Raw genomic sequence first — 22,140 nt, forward strand, 5'->3', positions numbered from 1 at the left:
ACTGAACCAGGATTCTTCATTTAAAAGGCTGTGTTTTAGCATTCTTTCTTTTCAGTTTTTGTATAAATTGTCTCAAGATTGGCCCGAACCAAGTTTTTACAGTATATGCCCAGGATTTAGGATAAGCTTGTAGCTTTATGTTTTTTTTTAATGCAGTTGATTTGATGTCATTTTCAAAATAACAAGTAGACATGAGAAGATTAGGATAATTCAGTGCTTTGTCAGAGAATAATTTAGTCATCAACAGTGATAAATCTAAAGCTTGACAAGGAAAAAAGTTCCAGAAATGACACCTAGAATCTCAAGAAATTGAATAGGTCGAATCATGGTGCTTTTTGGGAATTATTTTTTTCCCTTTCAGATTTCTGGGCTCAAATATTAAATTTATCAGTGACTTCTGTGCAAACTTTAAATAGATTTTTAAAGCTTAGGTATCTGAAATACTGTATAGCCCTGCTGGTTTTTACAACCACAGTATCTCCAGATCTAACCTTTGGGGCAGAAATTTAAGGATCTGCAAGCTTTACAGTAATCATGACGTGGTAGAATTCTTTACTCTTCCATATGTTGTTGTTGCACCACAGGTCCCAGAGTTGCTTACCATTGCCCATGCTGGCTAGAGCTGCTAAGAGTTGTGGTCCAAAAACCTCTGGAAGGCTGTAAAATCAGTATGGAGCTGTTCTTAGTATAACTGATGTATTGATTATTTATTTGCTTTTAGACTCTAAGGCTGCTAGACACCAGATGGGGATAGAATTCAAAGACATTGCTGTGTTGGTCTAGTTTATCAGTATGCAGAGGGATCTTGTAGCACCTTTGAGATGGAGCAAAAAAATTGTACAAGCTTTCATAAATTGAGGGGCAAAACAGACTGCCTGAAAAGGATAGATTGGGGCTGTTCCAGCACCACAGCAACCACAAGTTACAGCCCAAATCCACCACAGAGGCCGCCCAAATAGGAGTGGAAAAGATCCGCTGCTATTTGGGACAGTAAAAAGCTGCCTTTGACGGACCTGCTGAGATGGCTTCCAGACGCTCTGGCAGTATGTGGCATGTAAACAGTAACTGGAAGCTGCCCTCATATAATTGACAAGCGTGACATCCGGGCATCATGGGGATGTGCGGCATCTAAACACCACAAGCCGTGTGGAAGCTGGCTTTATCGGCCCGTCTGTTTCAGCCCCGAGTTTACTCCTTCAGATGCATAGAGTGAACTAGTGCCCAGGAAGCTCTAGCAGACTGTATGGGTAGCCATAGAAATGCAAACATTATGGGTATGATGATGAGGTGACAAGTACAGTTTTAATAAGCAGAGGCTGGATGGCCATCTGTCGGGGATGCTTTGACTAAGAGTTCTTGCATGGCAGGGGGTTGGACTGGATGGCCCTTGTGGTCTCTTCCAACTCTATGATTCTATGAACAATGATCATAAAGGCAGAAGGGTGGATGAATTACTATATGAAAGATGGAGGGGATTTTGGAATGTGGTGCACATATTACCAGATGGTAGGTGTTATACTGAGCAAACAATATAAACTATATACAGTGGAGTATGTTTATGGATCTTTTATTTTAATAACTACAAACCAACTCAATATTATATACAAACCACCCTGACACGATCTCACACTTTAGCATTCAAACCCTCCCCTCTATCTTCACCCAGCCCCAAATCCAATCTATTTTTCATCCTATTCACTCTTATCACCCAATCCTTTTAGTATAGTGGTTCCTAACCTGGTGTGTCTGCACCTCCAGGGTGTGTAAGATGGAATTTCAGGAGGCACAACAAAAATGGCTTGTGTCCTCGAGTAACAAGTCATGAATCACCACTCAATTTTTTCTGAATAAATTAGAAACTAATTGCTCAGCTTAGATTTGCATTTTACACACTGAGTTAAAAGCTTTTTTTAAGTTCAGTTTGTTCACAGTATTGTATGTGGCTCAATTTGTGGTTCAGAAATTAGACTTCGTCATCTTCAAATATGATACTACTTTTGCAGGAGGTGTAAGCATTAAACATTTTCAAGGAGTGTGAGGCATAGAAAAGGTTGGGGACCACTGTTTTAGTAGCTCCAATTTCCTCAGCCAGGGACCAACCATATATGAATCTATCTAACATTCTATGGCCCCATTCTCCATGAATTCATCTGATCCATTTTTAAAGCTAACCAAATTGGCCTCCAAATATATCCTGCCTATTTGCACTAAAAGGGCTTACTCAGATGCAAGATTTTTCTTTCTCTGGAAGAGAAACAGAGTTGTGGAATATTTCCCAAGGGTAACATTATGGAAGGGAAGCTGATATATTCCTCAGTAGTAAATACACACTAGTAACAGCTCAACAATTAGAAGTATGCTATTGGAGGCTATGTTTCTGATTTCACTATTTCTTTTCTTTTGTACTGAAATGTATTTTATATTCATGACCCATAGGATGATTTTACATCTGACCACCTGATTAAGCCATCCGTGGTTAAAGATATTCTTAAATTCCTCGTTTGGAAATAAGCTTTAAAATCTGCTTTCCTAGATTTCTAGGGCATTTAGTATTTACTGACTTCTGATATTTTGCGTGTGTAGATAACTGCACCCATATTATGCAGTACCATTGATTATACTTATTTGCAAGTTTTGCGTTACATAATTTATAACTGTCTTTGAAGCAGAATGCAGGAAAAGTGTCATAAAAGACATTACTAATAGTAATCTTTGTAGAGTGGTGTGTAAAATAAAATACATATAAAATCTCATCTGAACAGTAAGAAGCCTAATCTTTTCACTTCAGTTTTGTCATCAGCATGGTCCACTTTTAAGTTACTGTACTGCCTTCTGCATTATAATTGCTGCTTATAAATCATACATCAAAGCATTCAGGAACATGGATTTTCCCAGTAATTTTGCATGTGGTTCATAACTGTAATAGTCTTCTTGTCTAAACCAGATGGGGACAGCAATATTGGCACTATCTACAGAAATAACAAAAATACCAATTTGCTTTCCTAGTGGCATTTTTAAATACATCAGTTCAAAAAAAATCACATAATTATCTCTTCTGTGGGTTTCAATAAGATTGCCAATCTTTTTGTGAGGATATCATAAAACTGTTATTTTAGAACACCCAAATTGTATTTCAAGATGGTTTAGGGATAACTGCATTCTGAACATGTTTTTATTTTCTACTATTCATTGGATCTCTCCAGTGAAGTATTTATTTTAGTGGTATAATAGAAGAGGAGGAGAAGGAATGAAGGAGATGATTAAAGCTTAGCTGAAAATTCATGTGAATGTGTGTATAGTTGCTAGTCTTTTAGTAGGGAGTGTATGTTCATAAACCAGAGCATATTAGATTATGTCAAGAGTGAAATGATCCTTCTTAACATATTATTTCCGTGTGTGTGTGTATAGATATAGATATTATGTATTCAATTTTACATTCCCTCCTCACAATTTTGTACATGTATTTGGGTGCCATAGGCTATATTTCAGAGGAAGAAACTGGCAGTACCACCTCTGAGTATTCCTTGCCTAAGAAAACACTTTTAAGGGAGCCAGTGTGGTGTAATTTGAGGGTTGACCTATGACTCTGGAGACCTGGGTTCAAATCTCCACTGGGCTATGGAAACTCACCTTGGGCAAGTCACATACTCTCAGCTTCAGAGGAAACCATAGACAAATCTTGCCAAGAAAACCCCATAATAGATTTGCCTTAGGGTGACCCTAAATCAGAAATGACTTGAAGGCACACAAGAGCAACAAGAAACCCCAATGAAATTGATGGAGTCACCATAAGCCAACAGGTGACTTGAAGGCACATAACTCACACATATACAGAGAGATGTGCTTTTTCATTTAGCACTAAACCAAAATTAGTGGAAAGCTCTGTCATGCAACTTCTGTTTGCCTTGTGGACAAGTAGGGATCAAAACAGAGATGAGCATGCAGCTTAAAAATATTAATGTGCAGCATCAGCATGCCTGAAACAGGAAAATAAGAGAGCTGCTGAGTCAGAAATCCATAAGGCAAAATACAATTTTGACAGAATGTACTTTGCTTCACAACAGTGGTTAAGTACAGAGTAATAGTGGAAACTGTGTTGAAAGCAGATTCTGATATATGATATATTCCCACTGTGTATCATAAATAATGATGTGTCTTTCCTAATAATAATCTGAAACAGATGACATGCATCAGGGTAGCAATGGAAAAGCAGGTAGGCATGTGCAATTAGCATCTCTCCAGGGCTTCCTGTTTTTGCTTAGTTGTGGCACAAACACCTGTTAATGGAGTCTTGTGCAGCACATACTTCACATTAGCCTTCTATATTATACAAGATAACAATCTATGGCTTTTCTGTTTATTTATATTACATTCCTCACCATTTATGGCCCTTTAATATGCTCAGTCTGATGGATTTGTTGTTGTTGTATACCTTCAAGTCATTCCTGTCTTATGGTGATCCCAAGATGAAACTATCATATTATTGTCCCAAACACAGGGAGAGCACCAGATCGGGACTTCGTCTTCACAACATGGGATCCTACAGACACTGGGCTGCAGGTCTTGACCAAGAATAGCCATTGGTAAGGAATGATGATAATAATAATAATAATAATAAGCTTTATTTGTATACCGCTTTTCCGTGGACGATCAAAGCGGTTTCCAATATCAGATTAACAATACATAACACATCATGACTCTGCTTCTCTCCCCTCAAGATGGTGGTTGGGAGGAGGGCTCTTCTTCTTGGCAGGCAGAGGCCTGTTGTTTCTTGCCTGCTTCTCTCCCCTCAAGACGGTGGACAGGAGGAGGACTCTTCTTCTTGACAGGAATCACAGTCAACAAATATCTGGAGGGCTACATGTGCCCTATATTAGGGATTGCATGTTCAAATGGACTAGTCAGAATGATTGTGTTGGATGCTATAAACAGGCATTTATCCAGTTTTTGTTAGGTCTTGAGTATTCACACATTCTCTTTGGCCTGTGTCAAATAATGTGTGTGTGCCTTCAAATCACTTGTCAACATATGCCAAGCCCATAAAGTTTATAGCAGTTTCTTAGACAAGGGATACTCAGAGGTGGGTTTGCCAATTCCTTCCTCTGAAATGTAGCATACAGCACCTGGTATTCATTGGCAGTTTCCCATCCAATTATTAACCAGGGTCGACTCTGCTCAGCTTCCAGGGTCAGACAGGATCTGGTACCTTTATTATTTGGTCATATGGCCAATAATATATTATACTTATGTGCTGAGATGCCTTTATCTTCCCCTGATCTTGCTACCTATGGATGTTGATGCAACAAAATGTATTGTCATCAGCAACAACATTTATTTAATGATTTTCTTACAATCTCAATTTGTATGGTATTGAATTAAATGCAGGAGAGAGGAAAGAAGTACAATTGTTCCTCCCTTTTCATGGACTTGGAGTCTGCAGTCCTGCTCTTCGTGGGCTGGATAAGCGGGGGAGTCACAAAATGGCAGCACACACACCATTATTTTCAATGGGAACTGAATGTTTGTGAGTTGCCATTTTTGCGGGGGGAGGGTCTGGAACGGATCACCCACAAATTGGGAGAGTTTACTATATTGTTCATATAGCAAAGTGGGAAAGAATAACAAGTTACATGATAATATTAGCACTCTTTAAATGTGGTCAATTAATATATGTGCTATACTGTATTTTGTTACTGCTAAAAGAACAATAGGAGGAAAGGAGAAAAATCAATATCAACTGTGCATGTGTCTGCCAATTTGAAAGCAGTATAGTATACATTTTTAAAAATAATATCCTAATTTCTGACCATTTTTTGGGCAACACTAGCCTAGCCTAACAACAGATATAAAAATAATCCATGTAGTCTCGAGATAACAAAAGAGATTCCCTTGCATAAACCCTGTGTACAGAGTAGGCATAAAGCAGATGAAGCCCAGAAGAACTATATTGTCTCAGCCGTCACAAAACATTATTTCTATCAGATTGAATTCATACCAGCTATAGCCGTTGGCCAACAGCTAGCTGGACCTCTGCAGTTCATTTGTCATTCATTTATATTCCAGGCTTCAGCTGCATTATGCTTTTCCATTAGAACAGCATATCAGTAAACATGTGTTATCTATAGTGTCCTGCAACAAATATATAAGAACCTGGCAGACATATTTCACAAGCACATCTTTCTTGAGCACAGTTATTTTTCTTTTTCTTTTTTCTGGGCAACATAAACAGCAAGAGCTGGCCAACTCATTTGAACCATTTTTCTTTTCCTCATTTTGTGGATGAGTTAAAAGATGTCCCTTCTCAAAGCCCAAGTAAGTGCTTACATATGTGAGAAAGTATAAGAGAGTCAATGGTGTAGTATAGTGGTTTGAGTGTTGGATTAAGGATCTGGGAGAGCCAAGTTCAAATCCCTACTCAATCATGGAAACCCACTAGGGGTCCTTGAGTAAGTCACAGACTTTGAGCCTCAGAGCAAGGTAATGCCAAAGCCCCTTTATATAAATGGGCCTGAACAGATGGGCCAAAATATAGCTGCTTCAGGTCACTTTGGAGGTATGCTGTTTAAATGATGCATGTGTCCTAATAAACCAGAAGCCATGCCAAAGCCTCACTCCAGTCCTATGGACTGGAGTGCAGCTTTGGCACAGCTTCTGGACTCTTAAGATGTGTGTGTCATTTAAACAGCATACCTCCAAAGTGACCTGAAGCAGCTTTATTTTGGCCTGTCTGTTTGGACCGAAATCTTACCAAGAGAACCCTATGACAGCTTTGCCATACATCATAAAGGACATGAATGTACACATCAGCATCAGAACAACAAATATGAAGGAAACCAAAGTCATCCATCTTTTTTCAGAAAGGTTTCCCCTCCACAATGATCTGTACAATCATCTTCTCTGGGGCTTTTGAGAGGAGCACAGGGATTCCAATTTAGGAAGGAGGGAAATCCCACCAATTTTAGTTGCATAAGTCTAGTTGCAGGGGAGGATAACAATACAACTAGTGGCAGTTTCATACCTTCCAACATTTCACAAATGAAAACTAGGACACATGTGGCCAAGCAACATGAGTGTCTTCAAGATGGCAAATGTTATAAATGAGGTAGAACACACATGCTAGAAGAGGATGCAACAGTTTGCTTTTGCCTGGGTTTACAGGGAAAGGCAGGATTCTGATCCCTTCTCTGCCCCATGGTTAAGCCATTTTACACTTTGAAATCAGTTTGCAGTACTTGAAATAAGCTGAGAACAAAACAGAAAATGGGAGGGAAGAAGAGAGAAACTGGGATCTTTTAAAAGCAGCTGAAAAAGTAGGAGGACAAAGGATTAATCAGGACTTGGTATCTTGCCCTTTCCTGTTGACTCAGATAAACACAAACTGCTGCACTACCTCCTAGATTCTCTTATTTCTCACTGATATCTTTGGCCCTCTTGTCCATACTCTTATGTTACTCACACATATACTCACACATATCCCAGTCTTTTATCTGTAAAATGCCAAGAGTGGGGGACAAAAGAAAGGTCTGAGACATTTACCGTAATGTTCACAATTTTTTCAGAGAATCCTGGAAACTGAATTATTGCATTGACATAACTATAGTTCTCACCAGATACTCAGCCAGTTCTAATACTGTTCAGGATTCATCAAAGAAATGGCTCTTGTTTCAGGTGCATACCATCATATATACACTATATTTAAATCTTAAGGTAAGATCCAGAACGCTCATAGGACTTACCTTATGGTTGTGTTTAGAAATTTTGTCTTAATCTTCAACATTGTTATCCAAAAAGTAGGGGGAATGAGGTCCTCACCAACTGTGTTAATGTCTCCTTAAATGTTAGGGGAATTGCTTAGCTCAGAGAAAGGCCTGTGAAAGGTTGGGTAAGCTATGGAACCCTTTCACCTGTGTATCCCAATACTAACTGCGAGAGGACTCCAAGTTTGGTGAGTAAAGAAGATTTTATTTAGAAATATGCAAGAGAGCCAAAGACACAATAACATTAAATCTAAGATATTATAAACAGCTAAGCAAAATGAAGGTATGAAAATTGGATAATGGAAGCTTACAGTTCTAGAAAGGGTAATATTTACTGGTACTGAAGAGGAATCCACAGAAAGGGTGGTACGGCTCTGAGGGTGATATAATAATGGCCCCATACAGAGAGACCAAAATAAAGCTGCTTCAGGTCACTTTGGAGGTATGCTGTTTAAGTGATGCATGCACCTTAAGAGACCAGAAGCCACACCAAAGCCACACTCCCGTCCTAAGGACTGGAGCGTGGCTTTGGCATGGCTTCCAGACTCTTAGGACACATGCATCATTTTTTCAGCGGACCGCCAAAATGATCCGAAGCAGCTTTATTTTGGCCTGTCTGTATGGGGCCAATAATAATAATAATAATAATAATTTATTTACTTCTGTTCCTCCTTTTCCCTATAGGGAAAATCAAGGCAGATTACAACAGGTATTAAAACATCAAATAGTTAAAATTACAATCACGATTAAAAAGAAATAGATATGGGAAGAGGAGGCTCTCGACGGTTGGTGTCCTAGACTGCGGCCAGCACACCCACACTATGCCGATAATAATGGCTTAGTGCAGCAAATGGAAGCAGTCCACAGACCTTGCAAGGAGTCGGCATTAGAGAGCAATCCGAAAGCCAAGCCGAAGTCAGGATACCAGAAGTCAGAGTAGTCAAATCAGTCCATGGTCAAAGCAGCCAGAAGATAACAAGGATCCAGTCCATTCCGAGATCAAAGCAACAAGGAGTCAAAATACAAGGAGCCAGTGCCAGCAGCAATTACACCAAAGGATCATACAATAAACTTTGGCACTGATTTGATGCCTCTCTGCACCTTAAATAAGGGAAACTCTCCCCCGTGCCACCTGAGGCTGGTTTGCTAATTGCCTCTCTGCAATTCTCCTGGATCTGCACCTGCAAGCACTCTCAGCCCTTCTTTGTTTATAGGTAGGCACATCCAGGCATGATTCCTCCCCAGAGTCACCACTAGGCTGTTGCACCACAGGAGGCATCTAACTAGCACTAGGACCTGGTTGAGCCTCCTCCTCTGGGGCTGGGGGATCACAGCTGGGACCTGGCAGAGCAGGATTAGCACCTGATGTAGCCTCAATTAGCTCTTGCTGTGGAGGAGGCTCCTCTTCCTCCTCCGAGAGCTGCTCTTGGCTGGCCATGACAGTTGGACAGAGCTCCAGTGGTTGCTCACCGCAATTGCAAATTGGACATGTGTGGGGTGACCATATACTGTTTGGTGCCCTCATGGGGTACATAACATTCCTATATGAAGTATAAAGAGTTTGTGTGTTTTTGCATAGAACTGACAAAAAGGCGATCCCAGCTGATTGTCTTAACTTTGTGTTAACAAAACAGTGATTGGAACTAGGACAACCCCAGGATATATGGTTAGGCAAGTTGACTGAGACCATGTCAGGGGGTAGGTAGGTAGTATGGTCTTATTCACCTTAGTGCAACAGAACCTCCTTTGTCTAGGAAAATCTTTCAGGTCCATGTATATCTAGGATTAGCCCTAACATTATCCCTTGTGAGGCAAATGATTTTGAGAGGCACTAGTGGCATTCTTCTGCCTCAAGTTTGTGTATTATCCGATTGTTACCTGTTATTGCAGGACAGAGATGCAACCTAATTTGTCCTACAACAGTTAGAACACCATGATTCCATTTTAACTGTCAAAGTGCCATCCTATGGGATCCGGGAATTTTCAATGTAGGAAGGGGTATTTAGAAATCTCAGTCACAGAGTCCAAGTGTCTCACAAAGCCCATGATTCCTTAGAATGTAGCAATAACAACTAAATACTAGTACTACAATTCATATAATATGAAAGGGCCCCTTAAAAAACCTGCTGTCTCAGATATGGTGACATACACTATCCCCTTGCTACAGTTAAAATACGATTGCTAATAATCTGTACACGTGCACAGTTATCTGTGCATGGCACAGTCTTATCTTTGTGGAAATGGGTGAAAAATTTTTGAGTCAGTTGTTTGCTCACTTGGTGGCATGTGGATATTAAATTCTTATCTCTGCCTGTTTCATGCCTGTGAAAGCCCCTGTAACCTTGCTTTCTGCGCATGAAAATGGTGCAGAATCATACCCGAAGTGTCTCCTTGGGAGTTCGGTTGTGTCTGTTTAACTGTTCTGGATACACCACATAGCTGCATACAGCGGAGACTGACCTTCCGGCCTCCCAGCTGTAGTCATGTGAGAACATAAAAAGCTGGCAGTACAGATGTTGAAGGACAAAAGGGAGATTAGCAACACACACACACAAGGATGTGAGGAGGGCTTGATCTAAATTTACATCCCAGTAGAATTGTCATATAATTCTGCAGCAGATACAGCTATTGAAATAAAAGAATCTCCTTCAGAGAGGTACACCTGCAGCCTTTGCTAGCATCTCAGAAGGAGGAGGCTCCACGTGCTTTGCCTGCATATAATCTCTAATGAGTCAGCAAGACTTCCCTGCAGGATTGCTGACGAACTAGTCTGGGTAACAAGCAGAGGTGGCGACAGATAAGCAATGTTGGCCGTAGCAAATGTCTGCACAAAGGCCTATGAAGGACACTGAGGTGTGCCGCTCATGCAATCAAATGTGAGCTCTTTCTTTCATGCATGTTTTCCCTCTTCCCTGCCCACTCCCCACATTTTGGAATAAGGGCTGCAAGGATTCCTTTCTTCTGCATCAGAAATTATGCCACCAGAGTGGTTTGGCTGTATTAGCTGTTTGCAAAAATAAACCACGTTGTCTGCTGAATCACATCCTGTGTCCACAGTTTCGCTTCTAAAAGCTTTTTGATTGAAGAAAAAGGGGAGTACAGTACATTCCTATAAAAACAGAGACTGCCTTATTATTCCGTTCTTCAAACCAGAAAAAGTAAAACAGTGCAGTTTATTTTGGACATTTGTCCTTCCTTTGTATAGCTGCCTTTTACCATCTTTCCTATTTGTAGCAAACCCACAATCACCTTCCATCTTATGCAGTAGACCAGTGTGGCCCTCAAGATTTTTGTTGATTATAGTCAGACACTTTGACACTGCAAATGAGTTATTTAAAAAGTGGAATAAAGAATGCAATTGGCTGATTGTCTAATTTTTTAAAAGTTATTTTTATAAATAGGTCAAAAGGCACATTTCTCCTAAAGCAGGGCTCCTTGGCAAACAGAATTAAAAGCACACAATAGCAACATGTTGAAGTTCAAAATTCTGCAGTTTTTGTATCCAAGTATATTATGCAAAAATAAATACAGTACTTTAAAAATGGCAGATTGCTGTATGTGTAGAAGAGGTATTCCTTTTATAGATAGACAGGAATGCATCTTCTAAGATAGTGCCTGCTACGTCATGAGCATGAGTGTGATTAAAAGTGTGGTTTCTTTTCCAGAACATTTGTTTCTTCATATGCAAAACTATCCAGATTTCATTACAAAATAATCTGCTAGTCATCATGAAGGAAGTATATCTTTCAGAAAGGTATGCATGTGAAGATATTTTTCCCTGCCACCTCTTTCACCCACTAACATGGTTTTCTATGCTCCCAACCTCAAACATTTCACAGATGAAATTGGTGAATACTTTTGGTCAAATGCATCAAAATGCTTCAAGATGGCAAATGTTATTCATGAGGAAGAGCACATAAACTATAAGAGGCTGCAGCAGTTTGCTTTTGTCCAAGTATACAGAGAAAGGCAAGATTCGATTCCCTTCCTCTCCTATCCTCCCTGTAAGCTGAGTGTCAACTACTTTTGCACTTTAAAACTCAGTTTGCATGAACTGAAGGAAGTTGACAAAAGGGGAAAGAGGCACATTTTAAAGGGAGATGAAAATGTGGGATGGCAGAAGATTAATCAGGACTGTTCCTCATGAATCTGGACAGTCAGGAGATATGAACACCGAAGCTTGTCGCTATCTCTAAGCAACACTAGTGTATGACAGAACCATAGGATCTGGCTTCTTAGAATAAGAGATATCCCTTTCCGCATTCAGTATAAGCTCCTGCTGTTGACGTTTAAAGCCCTCCATGGGCTGGCCCCTCCTTACTTATCTGACCTTATTTCTCCTCACCTTCCCACTCGGGCCCTCCGTTCTGGTAGTCAAGGTCTGCTGTCCCAGCCCAGGATTTCCTCTGCCCCATCTCGGATTCGCCCCTTTTCACTCGTTGCCCCTCACTCCTGGAACCTTCTTCCCCCACGAGCAAGAGACATCACTTCTTTAATCAGCTTCAAAACGGAGTTGAAGACCATCCTGTTAAGGGCAGCGTTCCCAGGCACTGCATAATTGTCACTTGCTAGTTGATGTTCTTTTGTTGCCTGTTTTATTTGAATCATTTCCTATATTGCTATGCATTTTATATGTATTATCTTACTAGAGAGGCCCCTTCCCCACCACCACTCCCTTTGTGTTGTAGATTGTAAGCCTTAGGGCAGGGAACCGTCCAATTAAAAAGATTGTATGTACAGCGCTGTGTAAATTTACACGCTTTATAAATAAAGGTTAATAATAATAATAATAATAACAATACACTCTTCCTACAAGAACTTCAGAGTATCTATTTTTCTGCATCTCTCCCGTTTTCTTTTTTCTTCCCCCTTTTAACATAACAGATTAGAGACTTGGATCAAAATTAATAAAATCAATTTTACTAGAAATAAATAAAACAGACTGAGTCAGGAAATTTTTTTTGTTGTTAACTGTCCTTGAGTCAACCCTAAATCAGGACATCCCTGTGGATAATTCCCCAAGACCCCCTGTCTTCTACTGTTCTGTTCAGGTACTGCAGGCTCAGGTTTGTGGTCTCTTTGAAGAAATCCATCCATCTGGCATCTGGTCATCCCCTCTTTCTGCTACCTTCTACCTTTCCTAGCATTATTGTCTTTTCTAATTATCCGTGACTTCTTATGCTGTGATGAAAATACAACACCCTCATTTTAGTCATCCTGACTCCCAGGGAGAGTTCAGGTTTGATATGTTCAAGAACTAATTTATTTGTCTTCTTGGCAGTCCATGGTATCCTCGGCACTCTTCATCACCACCACATCAATGGATGGCACCTGGCTTTATAACTATCTACAGGGTATAGTTCTCAGGTCAAGGAAATTAGAAATAATAATACAATGCTATTCTATTTTGCTTAGGTCAGATTTCCCTTGGAATACTGTGTCCAGTTTGGGCACTACAATTCAAGTGGGATATTGACAAGCTAGAATATGCCCAGAGGAGGACAACCAGTTCTATAATGTTATTATTATGTGATTGACATACATAGAGCCTAAGCAGGCAGGCAAGGAGATTCTGTATGGGGGGAAAAGGAGCCAGGGACTCATCCAAGCTCCAACTCCCTTACTATGATGGAGAAAATAGAGGCTAAATTGTAGGAAGAAATTATATAGGCCCAAACAGACAGGCCAAAATAAAGCTGCTTCTGGTCACTTTGGAGGTATGCTGTTTAAATTACACACACATCTTAAGAGGCCAGAAGCTGCGCCAAAGCTATGCTGCAGTCCTTAGAACTGGAGTGTAGCTTTGGCATGGCTTCTGGCCTTTTAGGACGCATGAATCATTTAAACAGCATACCTCCAAAGTGACTCAAAGCAGCTTTATTTTGGCCTGTCTGTTTGGGCCTTCATGTCCTTGTTCTCATGCAATGCCAAGGTTACAGTTTCAAACAAAAGTAATATAGTAATTCAAGTTAGCACTAATTAATAATTTTGCAACAAAAGTCTAGGAGAACAAAGGTTTTAAATGTATTGGTCTTTTTAGAAAATGTTTTTGCTGGCCACACTGAGTGGGGGATTTTGGGAACTGTCATCTTAAAAAGGAAGTTTTCCAGCATCTACTTTTAAACAAATAGTGAACATTTTCTTCAGTCCACCAACTGTGTTCAGCCAGGACTATAATGGAGAACAGATAGATGCCCTCAATGGTGTCTTTTCAGCTTTGGAATGTTCTTTTTGTGAAGAGTCACGAAAGCTGGAGCTGTGTCTTCTGGAAGAAATGAAATAAGTTATTGTTTAAACAACTTGTGGTGGTCAAGGACATGGTACAATAAAGAACACGCTGTTAACAGCCTTAGCAGTGGTACAGATTATAAATCCAAATAAATGAATTATCAATGTACAAATTATGTTATCTCACATGACCAAAGGAGTCCCAATTTCCTTTAAAGCCTACTGCCTTTGTAAAAACAAACTCTTGCCTCAAACAGCAGTCACTTGCATCGGACAATAGTTCTTTTGTAATATTTATTTTCCTGTTTGCAGGGTCATGAGTTCAGTGGGATCAGCAAAGCTTTGGGTGTAACTGAGGATGAGATTTTTACATGTAAGTAAAAATAGATAAGAGATTGCTGTGATAGAAGAGGGAAAGTCTGTACTGAACAGCAAATGTCCAAACTTCAGGGGTTTAACGTCTGCCCTTCTCTATGGAATACTAATAAATTTCACGGCTGGCAAAAAAAGCAGTCAATACATTTGATGAGAACACTCAGGGTTGCCAGCTGAGCATCCAGTCAAGAAATAAAACTAAGGAGGCAGCTGCATTTAGCTTTCAGGGAACCAGCATGGCTAGGCATCCCTGATCAGCTGCGACTATTCACAGATTAAACTAATGTCCTAAAAAGAAGGGAGGGCAAATACCCAGGGTTGGTGTGTGTGTGTGTGTTGGCTGCAACTTGCAGTTTACTTCTTCGTTTAAAAATGGTCTTTCATGAACCTAAAACAGATTCTTCCACTCCCTCTAAAACACTGAATTTCCCCTGCTTCAGGTGTTTGTGTGTGTAATAGCAGCATTTTAGTTACTGGGGTAAAATATAAAAATAAAAATAAGAGTGTATGTTGAGGGGTCCCTGGAGGCTACATGTTGTTGCTCGGCTCCATTTTGTGTCTTATCCCTCAGCTTAAAGTATAAAAAGTATTGCTGGCATGAGTTTTCAAAGCAGGGGTGAGAAAATGGATATGGTCCATGGGCCATATGTTGCCTCCCAGGCCCCTGCAGTGTCCAATAAGTGATTTTTAATGCATTTTTTATTTTGCCTCAGGGGTAGAGTTGACAGAATGATAACCGGAGAGGGTTTCTGAACCTTTAATGATGGTGCTGAAGAGGGAAAACCTAGAAAAAAAGGGGCTAGCAAAATATTAAGTTAAACTAAATTAAAGTATCATACTAGCCTATGTAAAAAAAAAAACATACTATAATACATTTCTGAAAACAACCATGGCATGTCTAAAGGTAAATTACAAATGCATGATATCCAACAAAGTACATCTGATTGTTAATTTCAAGTAAACTAGTTTGAATATGCTTTAAACAAACCTGGCATAAATAAACAGAAAGGACATATAAGTACATGAACAATCAAGTCATCCATAAGCAATAAGAGATACAATACAAATGTTTATACACTATCCTGATCAAAATCTCCATGAGTCCATGAAACACTTTTGAATTTTTCAGGAAAAAACGTGCCATAAGGAGTCCCCACAAAATACAATTTCCAATAATCTCTTCATAGAAGAAAATGCCAGGGTAAGTCGATTTAAAGGCACATACAGGCACAATTTTTTTAAACCATTAAAAACAGTTAAAAGTTGCTAAAAATGGAAGGCTAAAATAATTTAATCCTACTCTAAAAATAGGCTTTGTAGTATCTCACTCTTGTATTTTTAATGTGAAAAAGAAAAGGCTGCACTCTGAGCACCTAGAAGAACGGGACTACAGTTGGACCTCTATATTTGTGGCTTTGACTTTTGCGGTTTTAACTATTTGTAGTGTTCTCTCAGGTAAAAAAAATACCCCCCCCCCCAAAAAAAAAACTACAGGAGGTTCTCAAAAAGAAATCTATACCTAACAAATGTAGGGGAAAACCTATAAAGTAAGTAAGGCGGCGTAGTTACGCGCAAGGGGCAGCGCTTCCTGACACGCCTTGCCCCTCACACGTAACGAATGCGTCAAAATGGCGGTGCCCTATACAGATGGGCGTCGACATTTTGACGTCGCGGACGCATAGCATCTGGACGTCGCGCGGCGGAAGTGACGCCGTGAGTGCGCACCTCATGCCTTGCGGCGCCACTTCTGGGACACAGAAAGAAGCGCCATTTGGGCGCTTCTTTTTTGCTGCGCCCGGGAACCACGCAGTTTGGCTGCTGCGGTTCCCAGACGCAGCAACCGGCAGCGGCGCGAGACTGTCCATTTTGGGTGGTCTGTAACGTGCCTAAATAACATACAGAAACTACTAATTATATAATGAACAAAAGTGAACAAAAATTACACAACTAAAAAGGAATTATCAAGAAAGTAACTAACAGAAATATAACTGACAATGTTTTGCAAAACTAACTTTACTAACAAATAGACCTTACGTTACAATACCATACCTGACTCAACAGCTAAGGTGCTAAATAAAAATCCATGGAAAGAATTGTCTCTTATCACAGCAAGTTCAAGTTTTGTATCCTGTAGTAAAAACTACTTCACTGCTATTGTAATGTCAAACATAGCTAAAACTGCAAGGTTGTAATAATAATGTTTCAGCCATATGTGGCACTACAATAGCAGCCTATCTGTGAATAGCAGCCTCCAATGCCAGTTTGACACCTGGGGAAGAGAAGTAGTGTTTACTCCAGGATTTTTAATGCATTTTGTTTTCTTTTGCTCATGTCTTCCCTAATCAAGTCTAGCCATCTACTGTGTGGTTTTCCTCTCTTTCTGCTGCCCTCTACTTTTCCCAGCATCATTGTCTTTTCTAGTGAAACATTCATTCTCATGACATGGCTAAAGTACGACTGCCTCAAGTTAGTCATCTTGGCCTTCGGGGAGATTTCAGACATGATCTGTTCTAGAATCCATTTGTTTGTCTTCTTGGCCATCCACAGTATCCTCAGCACTCTTCTCCAGCACCGCATCTCAAATTCATTGATTTTTTTTTTCTATTGGCTTTCTTCACTGTCCAGCTCTCACATCCATCCATGGTGATGGCGAATACAATGGCTTGGACAATCCTCAAATTGGTGTTCAGAGTTATATCTTTACACTTTAGGATCTTGTCCAGTTCTTTCATAGCTGCCCTTTCCAATCAGTTTCTGTTCTAATCAATATTTGAACCCAAGGTATGGCAACTCTTTGACTATTTCAATTTTCTTGTTATCTCAGATTAATTTTTATAGACCTTCCATGAGCATTGTTTTTATAATGTTTTTATAATGTTCAGCATTAATCCAACCTTGGCAATTTCCTCCTTGACCTTCTTCAGTAATTGCTCCAGGGTCTTGGTTTGTTTGTGCTGGTAGTATTGTGTTCTCTGTGTATTTTAGGTTGTTAATGTTCTTTCATTCTATCTTCCGTTCTCCTGCCTCTGAGTCTAAGCCTGCTCTGCGTAAGACATTTTCTCTATACAGGTTGAGTGCATAAAATGTGCATGCATGCATACAACATGCATTGCAATGAATATTATATAATAACATTACTGTAAAACCAAAATGCCTTTGTCAGATATAGCTCAAAATTACAGGCTTCTCTTAGATCAACTGTATGAATTTTCACTTCTTCTGCTCTATACACATGATAGATCAGGTCAAATCTCAGCTTCCCCATAACATAGCAATCGTGTGGCCACCTTCAGCCATTCATAGCTTGTCAGCCTAACCAACTTCACAGGTTTTTCTTAGAAAACAAGTAGGGTGGAGTATGGGGAAAGCAATGTGCAGTACAATACTTTAGCTCTAGGAGATTAATGCAATTTAATTAGTTAAGAAAATTTTAACTGGAAAAAACATGACTGTTATAAACAAATAAATGCATTCCAATGGCTTTTAGAATATCTCAGGCTACAATCCTGTACATAATTATCTAGGAGTAAGTTCCACTGTACGTATTAGAATTTACTTCTGAGTAAATATGTGTATGATTGCATTGTTAATGTAAATGGATCATTCATTGCTCTAGGGGGGGGGGGGGACTCTCTCAAAGTAAATCAATTCTACTGTTCAACCTTTACTAGTTGCCATTTCTTTCCTGTGGCACTATGCAGTTCTAACTCATACAGAGGATTAGTTGATCAAAAAGAAGTGTGGAGAGGAGCAAACCAGAAAATTAAGCCTTGAACTTTATTTCAGAAACAAACAAAAATCAGAACTAAAGGATTAGAAAGAAAAATCAAATCAGGAATGCTTCTTTGCAATATTCTTTCCTGTTTTAAGGAAATTAGTGGGGGAATCCGTGTGACTGTAAGATAAAGAGAGATTCAGAGGTTATTCAGACGTTGTTGTTTTTAGCTTGACTATCCAAATAATCTCACTCACACATTCTGGTTTTGTTGTTCACACTATTTGTTTAATTGGAACTGCATCAATGTGCATCTCTACAAGTTCTGGTGCTCAGATGTGTCAGCACTCAAATAAGGATAGAGTGGATGATGTGGATATATTCAAAACACATTCAAGGCATGCAGAGTTTTATCCTGGTTTATCCTGAGTCTTTTCCCATCAGTTATTCACACAGCTGATAATGTAAATCTTTAAAGAAAATTGGGTGGGGGGGATTAAGTTATAATGGATTAAGAGGTTTTTTGGCACCCCTCTCCCAGACTTACTCAGGTACATTTGAAATGCATGTGAACAGCAAAGATTCAACTCACATTCTACTGAGATTATTTTCAATTTCACCATTTGAATAAACCGAGAGAGCACTTGGTGGACAGTTCCAGAGGGGCTGTAATTCAAACAGGACCTCCTCAAGGAAACACTCTCTAAAGTGGTATGGCTTTCAATTTTCCCAGCTGTTTACAAGGCATGTTTATTCCCTTTACTTTGAAGCACTTTGGAGCTGCACAGCATAGGATGTTCTGTAACAAAGCTAGGAGGTGCTGCAGCACTTTGCTTTTGCCTGAGCTATTGGGAAGGGCAATACTTGATCCTTCCTTTGCTCTCCCTTCTGCTCAGTGAGCTGAGTGCAAATTATTTTTGCACTTTGAACTCAGTTTCCAATATCTGAAATAAATGCAGGATGAAAAAGCAGCTGAGAAAGTAGAATGACAGAAGGTTAACCAGACATGCCCCTGCCAAACCAAGACAGTTGGTGGCTGTACACCTGCCAATGCAGCTCCCCAATACTGTTTGGTTTAGCTTGGTAGGGGTGAAGTCACTCAGCGGAGAGATAAGGATGGAGTTAAAGTTTGTTCTGCTGAATAATATGTGGAGGCTTTTATCACCTATGCAATGCATACTGAATTCATTTATATGCATACCTGATTAGCAGAGAAGGAGAAATAAATATTTGTTCCCATGTGTTTGTTATGTTTGTGTTGTAATTGCAGGAGTTTGGCCTTTAAGCTGTAATTTATAAATCTGCCAATAGGACTGCTGCCTGGCAGAGGAATGATCATGAAACATCCACCGCCTTGGTGAAATTGTCAGACTGTAATATTTGCAAGCAAAAATAACATTTCCCCACATAGGACTCAAATACACCATATGTTTATTATTTGCATTACAGTTTACTTATGCACATAGTATCGTTCTGTCTAACTGTAGTTACAACTTAAGACATTTTGGTCAATTCAAATCTTTCCAGGTTTATTCAAATTGAACTCTGTCTACAGGACTCATATAAGCCGAGATACAGTCAACTCTCTGTATCCACAAATTCTGCATCCATGGATTCAACCACCCACAATTTGAAAATATAACCCCCCTCCCAAAAAAAAAAAATTTCCAAAAAGCAAACTTTCATTTTGCCTTTTGGTATGAGGAGGGACAACATTCAACTACACCATTGTATATGATGTAACTTGAGCATCCACAGATTTGGATATCCACGGTGGGATCTAGGAACCAAACCTCAGGGGATATCAAGGGGCAATATATTATTAATTCCCCCACACTGTTTCCCTGTTCAGAATCTGATCAAACTGCAGATTATTAACCCCTTCTCAATAATGGTTCCAAAGAAAAGTGCTAATTTTACAGCTCAGTTGCCCCTTTACGAAAAGGAAAAGATATTCGTTGCAAGTTCCGGAAGTTTCCCAGCATTACATTTTCAGCCATTACCATACTGGCTCTGGGAAACTGGATGAGCCTGATGGTATTTAAATAATGAGTTGCAAACCACAAGTTACTGGTACAACAGGTCTTTCAAGACTGACTTCTAGGTCAAAGAGGTGCTGACACCCAGGTTGCCTTCCTCATGTTGACACCTGTCAACAGGAATTATTGATGGTGGCACTTTGAGTTCCTCTGAAATGTAGAATAATTCTATAGAGGAACAAGCAAATAGTGCATTTGTTTATTTAACTTCTTTGCTCCCTTCCCTACAACCAGTTTTCCTTCTAGTTTATCACACTGGAGCTGATTTTGGCATTAAAGAGAGATTAAGGTGCATTTAAAGCATCCTGTGAATAAAGTGAAAATGGCGAGTAATTGCATGAATGATTATCACACGCAATTGCGCAAATAAAGTGATATTGGAAATGCATTGTCACTGAAAGTCTGAAAGTAAAAAGATGTGCATTAATGCTTCTTTGTGACCACTTTAATAGCGGATTTTGTGCGACGTCATGTGAAATCGTTTCGCTTAACTACGCAATTTTTCCAGGATATTCATGGGATAAACTCCCAATCTCCTTCTTGTGACCTTTGGCTAGACAGCCTTGATCCATCTACTTTACATAAACACAGGCAAACTATAGCAGCGTGTTCTGATGTTATGTGAGTGCCATTTGTTATGTTTTGGATTGCGGGGGGGGGGGGCAAGTGGATGAATAAGTTTGGCAATCTTTTTATAAATGTAAACTGAGACACAGATACATTTTTCTTGAATGCCCTATATTTCATGGTGCTTTGTCCTCTTTTGCTGTTGGGACATCTGGTCACCCAGGTCCAGGAGGAATTCCCAAATGTCCTCCTTTATGAGCACGACTAAGGAGCATGAATTTATATTTATACTCGTGTTTTCACCTTTTATTTTACAGTCAGCCCTTCTTATACACAGATTTTTTATACATGGATTCAAGCATCCGTGGTTTGAAAATATACTAAAAAAGTATAAATTTCAAATATCAAATCTTGATTTTCAATTTTTTATAAGGGACACCATTTTGCTATGTCTTTATATTTAATGGGACTTGAGCATCCACAGATTTTGTTATACATGGGGGAGCTTGGACCCAAACCCCAGTGTATAACAAGGGTCCACTGTATAATGTCCTCCATTTCTGAGCATGATTAAGGAGCAGAAATTTAAATTTATACTGGTGTTTTTAGTTTTTATTTTGTAACATCCTCCTTTTTTGAGCATGACTAAGAAGCAGGAATATATATATATATAGTGTTTTTAGCTTTTATTTTATAATGCCCTCCGTTTTTGAGCAAAACTAAGGAGCATGATTTCATACTTATACTGGTGCTTTTAGCTTTATTTCGTAACATCCTCCATCTTGAGCATGACTGAGGAGCGTGAATTTAGATTTATACTTTATAAATAAAGCTTAATAATAATGATACTGGTGTTTTTTTATTTTGTAACGCCCTTCAGTTTTGAGCATGACTAAGGGGCATGAATTGCATTTTTACTGGCGTCTTTAGTTTTTATTTTGTAACATCTTCCATCTTGAGCATGACTAAGGAGCATGAATTTATACTTATACTGGTGTGTTTTTAGTTATTTTATAACGCACTCCACTTTTGGCCATGACTAAAGAGCAGGAATGTACATTTATACTGGCGTTTTCAGCTTTTGTTTTGTGACGCCCTCCATTTTTGAGCACGAGGAACCAGGGAATTGTGTGTTTTTTATTTTATTTGCTTATTTATTTCACTTCTATGCTGCCTTCCTCCCCAAAAATGACTGCTTTGAGCTTTCACAGTGTGCAAGAGGCCCTACATATCTTGTGGTGAGGGGACATCATCCCTCTGTGTGTAAACAAAGGTAACTAGTGTGTGAGGGGAGTGTGAAGAAGAGGAAGACAGCACAGTATTTTACTCTCTACAGGCCCCACACAATCTGGGCTTTTGGCGCATGCGCGTTGCCTCACTGTCAGGCAGCGCTCCCTTTCTCCTCAGGGCAGCGGTGACGTCATGGCTCCGGCCTCGCGCGGGGGATTGTGGGTTGCGG

At 39.6% G+C, this 22,140-nt stretch overlaps 1 long non-coding RNA gene across 1 annotated transcript; it reads left to right on the forward strand.

Moving 5' to 3' along the window:
- The first annotated feature begins 8,937 nt into the window (after positions 1-8,937).
- Positions 8,938-14,359, forward strand: LOC121934981. Its single transcript, XR_006104715.1, has 3 exons — positions 8,938-8,971; positions 11,423-11,511; positions 14,298-14,359. It is a non-coding gene; the product is annotated as an uncharacterized LOC121934981 (long non-coding RNA).
- Positions 14,360-22,140: the final 7,781 nt, after the last annotated feature.

This window comes from Sceloporus undulatus, chromosome 1 (assembly GCF_019175285.1).
Source record: "Sceloporus undulatus isolate JIND9_A2432 ecotype Alabama chromosome 1, SceUnd_v1.1, whole genome shotgun sequence".
NCBI classification, from domain to species: Eukaryota; Metazoa; Chordata; class Lepidosauria; order Squamata; family Phrynosomatidae; genus Sceloporus; species Sceloporus undulatus.